The sequence below is a fragment of the Struthio camelus genome, chromosome 3, assembly GCF_040807025.1.
Source record: "Struthio camelus isolate bStrCam1 chromosome 3, bStrCam1.hap1, whole genome shotgun sequence".
Classification (NCBI taxonomy): Eukaryota; Metazoa; Chordata; class Aves; order Struthioniformes; family Struthionidae; genus Struthio; species Struthio camelus.
In genome coordinates, this window is record NC_090944.1 from 59271976 (window position 1) to 59278145 (window position 6170).

At 46.1% G+C, this 6170-nt stretch overlaps 1 protein-coding gene across 4 annotated transcripts in view; it reads right to left on the bottom strand.

Moving 5' to 3' along the window:
• SCML4 (Scm polycomb group protein like 4) overlaps positions 1-5900 on the bottom strand; it is an 83425-nt gene extending 77525 nt beyond the window's left edge. For 3 of the 4 annotated variants that reach the window (XM_009676934.2, XM_068937962.1, XM_068937963.1), the window contains exons 1-2: positions 5541-5745; positions 4648-4813 (exon numbers count right to left, since the gene is read on the bottom strand). The gene's annotated coding sequence lies outside the window, so the exon portion shown is untranslated. The other variant, XM_068937965.1, reaches the window with a different exon arrangement.
• Between the last annotated feature and the right edge of the window lie 270 nt (positions 5901-6170).

Below are 6170 nucleotides of genomic sequence, written 5' to 3' on the forward strand. Positions count from 1 at the left end.
AGAAGAAAGCATCTGGCACCTTCTCTGCACTTCCCACCCAGTAAAACAAGCCATATTTTGTGGTACCACATTCATGCCGTTGACACACAATCAGAAACATGGAGAGATTGAGGCAAGTGGCAGGAAAATGTATTTACACAATACAGAGGTACGGCAGCACTTGCAGTACGGTCCATCTGCAAAAGAAGCATGCACACATGCTCCTCACGTCCACGGAGCAATTCAAAGAGAAATATAACTGATTTTTTACAAATTACTTGTGCTGCTTGAGATCACACAAGATGTTGTGAGCATCAGGTCACACTGGAATTGCATATATCACTTCATGTGCTGCCAAATTAACCCTTTACCACTCTCTCCCAGAAAGCAAGGCTTGTACACTGCTAGCAGAGCCATGTGGCAGTCACAGCATCTAAACAACCTCTACTACCTTCAGCCATCTGCCCAGGTGACACCTCTGCGCCATGAGCTTGCGTACAGAGCCATGCTCAACTCCACCTGCCAGAAAATGCCGCAATGTGTGGAGAAAAGCAAACTGGCATACCTTCAGGGTAGAGGTGTGGATCCGCGTGGAAGCTGAAGACAGCTTTCAGCAGCTCCCGATCTCCTGACTGGGGAGCTGGGGGTTGCTGGACAGCAGTAGGTAGGTGCACAGTGCCGGTGCCCAGATGCAAGGTTAATGGAGGAGCGAAGCCCTGGGCTGTCTCCTGCCCCATCCCAAACTTGGGCATCGCAGCTCAGGACCTGCATTAGAGTTATGAGGATGCCCAAGGTCCATACAAGCAGAAATGTAGGTGAGAGCAGACTCTCTGCAAGGAATATAGTTTAAAAAAAAAAATGCGCCGAGACTAATTTAAGACCCAACTCTGAATGCTCAATTTTAGTCACACCTGCAGTAAATCAAGAAAATGCCAGGGGATACTCAGGGGAATCCCACCGAGCACGTGCCTAAATGTTTGAAACAGCAAGGCCGGCAGCTGGCTCTTGCGAAACCTTTTGTTAGCCTGACATTTCGGGTGGGAGGAGAACGCCCGTGCACAAGCGCATCCCACACGCCAGGTAAGAGGCCTGTCCCCGGCCCCACCACTGGCGGACAACCGGAGCACTGATCAGTCTTCCTTAGGATCCAGATGCTGCTTTATTAAGGCACAAATGGCTGCTTTTCACCAGGTCCCTTTTGAGAGCGAACTACACAGAGTCCTAATGTACGTGGACAAGCAAGTGTAAAAGCAAAGGATTTTGAGGAAAACAGCCTGCTCAGGAAGCACCGCATTTTGGGACCTCTTTTGAACATGCTTTGCTAGTTGGCAAATACATTAAGGCGAGAAAGAGAGTGAAGGAGGGATGGAAAGGAAACCCTGTCCCTTCCATCCTGCACCCAAAACGAACGAACAGGGCAACAAACCCAAACACGTGGAGAGCAAAAGGCTGGCATTTTTAGCAGCATTTCTCCTGTATGATGAGAATCACCTTCAACGATGGGGTCAGAATAAACTGCAGGGCAACGACGAGCTTTTCAGCTCGAGAGGAATTATTCATCCTTCAGTGTAACATAATTACACATCCAGATCATCCCTGGGCAATTCTTTATTCTGGTCAAATTTACACAAGTTCCTAAAGGGAGCAGTCAATCTTAATGAACGACTTACAATTTTATCATCTTTATAAGATTTTATTAAAAAGAAGAATATCAGAAGTTTAGATCTTTAATTAGTAAATTTTAACCCTACCTTCACTGCACGTGACCCTTTCTCTTGACAATTCCTTCATTCTCATCAGTGGGAAAACTTAGTGCAAAGATGCTGGCTTAACATTGAAAATAATTTGCAATCTATCAGTCAATAGCAAATTTAACAAGTAAGCTTAATGCACCCATATATTGTGATTCTGTTTCTATAGAGCAACGTGTAATCTCCTGGCACCCAGAGGCACAATTTTGAATGAGCTTTTTTTTAGACACAGCAAAATAAAGAGAAGATTTTGCTTCCTTTGCGCAGGAAACCAATTCCTTATAAGGCAGCCTGTTATCACAAAAATAATATAAGTAATTCGTTTTTCCACTTCAGGTGAACCTAGAATATTTTTCTTTGTATGAGCAAACCAATTATTGTTAATTCACACTGCAGGGAAACCTGTGATGACCATCACCTGTTAAATACTATAGCTGCTCTTAATGGTCAGCTGGGGAATTCAGCTGGGAGTGTTTTATGTAAATAAAGCTGACTCCTCCTTTGCACCATTTTAAAGCTTTAGGGAGAGAATTGGGTCAGGTTTTTCAGGGAAAGGGGGACATTTCTTCTCGCTATTATGTTTTTCTATCAAGAAACATCATGATGCCACTGAATATGCTCTATGAAAATGATCTAAATTCCACCCGGGATAACAGGGCTTTTTTGACTTCTGTGTTCCTGATTCAGATCCACCAAATACAAAAATTTTGCTTCACCCCATCTTCAGCAAAAATCCTTCTGGTCTTACTCTCATCAACTATGTCCTGATGGTCTTCCTTACCTGAACCGCATTTCTATTCACCTGGTTTACACAGCTTCCCAGCAGTTTGCAGGAGGGGAGTGTGTCTTGGTTTAAAGCACCTACTATGTTTTCAGACTAATGCTAGTGATAGTTAAATAGCTCATTGGGTTAGCTTCAGTGACACAAATGCAGCCCACAGGAAGACAGGAGTCCTTGGGCACCTTACTAGTCAGAGCGCATTTTTCTGCAAAGAAATCAGGTATATTCCCCTTTTCTACTGCGGGACTTTTGCCTCCCTCCTGCTGAGACTCAATGCTAAGGGGTGCCCCTATTTGGGGTGGCTCCTCCTCACGGGACACCCCAGGGCGTCACCGGCACAGCAGCAGCCTCCGGATTGTGCCAGCCCAGCGCGGGAACGGTGCCTTCTCAAGAGCAGAGCAATTGTGCGGACTGCCCGAAAAGAAAGGACGAAAGGGTGGAGGGAGCAAACAAGTTAGTTGCGTGGAGTACAGAAATGACATTGCGGTTTCCTGATTTTCCACTGCTATTTAACAGCAGGGTTGGTGTGGCCTGGGACAGGACAAGGGAGCTGACCAGCAGGGAGCCCCGTCACTAGTCTCCTCTCGCCCCAGCACAGCTCTCCCGGCCACCTGGCCTGGGAGCCGCTGCGAAACCCACGAGCGCTGCCTGCAAACCCAAGAGCCCGGTGCTTCGTCCCAGGCTGCGCAAGCTGGGCTGACGTGAGCTGCGTACGTAGGCGATGAAAGGCAAACGATCCAGCACCCCGCTTTCCAGCTTTAGCCTAGGGTCACAGTCGTCTTCTTTTCCTTTTTTTTTTTTTTTAATGTTACCTTAAATTTGGGGTGAGGGGAGGGGTGCGTCAGAGGAAGATCTGCGGTCAGATCAGATCTCAGCCTCCTGAGGCTCGGGGTACCACCCACAAAACACAACAGGGTGTTCAATGGGGGGGGGTTCGTTTTTAAACTTTTTTTTTAACTACTGAAAACACTTTTTGTGGCAAGCACAGAGCTCAGGGAATGGCTGAGGAAAAAAAGCATCTTAACTGCAACTTCATCTTTCAAGTAACATAGCCAACATGAAGCATCTGTACAGTTATGCTGTACTGGCGTGTGAGAAACCCCGGGGTAAGACACTGTTTGCCCAGCTTTAAAATAAAATCCCCTCTTTCTTCCCATTCTTTTCCACAAAACACACAGAAGTACTTAAATAAAACACTTCCAATAGCTCTAAGAAATAACAGAAATATCAGAGTTACTATGCTACAATCAACATGGCATTTGGCAAGGTATATTCACTGCAGATTGTCTGATCTAATTCAGAAAACGTATTTTTTTTGTTGGTGGCAGGTTTTTTCTTGTCACTCTTCCAGAATACATTGTTAAAAAGCATATGTCACCGCAAAGCTTTCTAATCTGGAGAACGTGTGCCTGGGCTAAATAACTTTTATAATGGGGTGGAGGGGTTCTGGCTTATCGGGAAAATCAATGTGACATCTTAATTAAAAAAAAAAAAGTCACCTGTAGCTAGAAAGAACTGAGAGACATTTAATCTAAATAAGACTGCAAAAACTGAATTTTCAAATCTCAAGGTCATACCCTCAGCTGGTGTCAGAGGAGGCTGGGGTCAGGCTGATTTTCACTGCCTGCTGATTTAGCCCAGTATGTGGAGCCTGAGCTGAAGACTCACAGCACAGGATTTTGGAAGAAGCTGTAAGTATTACTGCAGCACAAAGACACTTTTTAGAACACAACCCTGCACCCGCAAAAAACGACATCCCTGCTCTTTCCAAGCGTTTTTTGGTGTCCCTTCTTTTAGTGTGTTTTACATTTCTCCCAGTGCCCTTATGCAATTTTAAAAGCCGTTGGTCTATTCTTTAGCAAAAATTTCTTCAGCACCCGCCTGAAATAAAAACAGGATTAAACAGAAATCTCCCTCCAAGCAGAGAATTTAAACTGCGCTCCTTCTGCAGCTTGCTAGATTTAACTTTATATTCCTGTAGCAAGCCTCGTACGCACCACAACCAAAAGCAACTTCTTTCTGCCCGCTCGGTGCTTTCAGATGAAACCGAGGCAAAGAAAGCAACGCTCGCAGCCGCTCTCATTACCAGCTACAGAAAGGGAACAGCTTCCCCACATCGACTGCTGAATTACTCACTGAAGCAAGCCGGACTTCACCCTCTTCAGACGAGTCGCGGGCTGCAGCCGGCGGAGGGAGGTGGTGGTGGCTTGGGAAGTTAGGGAGGAACCGGCAGGGCTAGCAGGTGTCGCACACGCATTTCATCCAGGTGTTTTGTCCTTTCTCAAAGTTATCTTTAAAACACCTGAGAAGACAAACATAAATAACTCTGCTACAGTATGCTCCTTTGCCTCCTTCGCAAGTGAGATGCCTCTTAGTTTTGAAGGTACAATCCCAGCATATAAGCAGTGTTGCTTCCTTCAGTTTTCCCTAAAGGAAAAAATTCCACTTAGCAGAGGGTTGGAAGATATGAAAGGAATATTATTAGACTGATTGCTTTATGAGCCATAGTAACAACCAAAACCTGTGTGATGTAAATACTGCCTGCTACATACATTGCAAGGTAAGTCACTTTTAAAATGGAAGAGACATTTACCTGGCCAAAAAATAGAGAGAGAAACACTTGGATTTAGGTTTGAGAAAGCATGGAGACGCTCCATATTCAGAGTACGCTGTAGTCAGAAGTCTTCAGAAACTAGTGCACGCACACACACTCCCCCGTCCCCGCAAAGCCAACCTGCTGCACCCGCTAACCTGCTGCACCTTCCCTTACAAAAACTGCTCCCGGGGAGACAATACTGCCAGGAAGACTGAGCAAAGGTGGGGTTTGGTGAGGAGAGGACAGGGCAGCAGCGTCGCTCTCTGCGTGCCTCTTCCACAGACAGTCTCCAACGTGGGAACTGCAAAGTTAACACACACACACAGACACGCGCGCGCGCGCGCACACAGGGTGCACGGCAGAGCGAGAGCTGCTCCAACGCGGCTCGACAACAGAAACCAGGCACAGGAAAAGAAGCATGCGTTCCCCTTACCTATTGCTTACGTTACAACACTGAGCAGTGTCTTTAGAGAGCCCGGGCATTGGGACCCCAAGGGCAGGTGACTTTCGGCACATGCACACAGACCCCAGCAAAAGCCATCTTCTGCCTGTCCGCTAGCGCACTGTACGTCTCCAGCAGCTCAGCTCTCCAGCTGCAAACATCTCATTAGACTAATGCATTCAGCACAGGCAGAAAACTCGATTTACCATAGCTACAGCAATGAATTTCCATTACGATGACAGCTTCAACCACATCATGTCCGGAAAACCAGCCAACCACTGCCTTTTAAAGAACACACACATTTTACACGCAGAAAGCGAAGGCCTGTGTGCCGTGTTTCCTTTCTCTTCGCAGCTAAACTCCGAAAAATTTACCATTTGCTTTTATTTCACAACTCCACGAGCTGAAAGGTAAAGGCATTCTGACTTTTTTTTTTTCCCAACAGCAGTATCTTTTGCAGTAATGTGAATTGCGTTGCAATGAGCAGAGCGGGTGTTTGCAACATTTCTGTTTTAACTACCCCTCCTCTGTTGCCATAGAAACGAGACTGTATCATCATCTCTTTGTCCCGATCGTGCAGCAATGTGGCCCAATATTGAGCTTACGGGATACCACAGATGA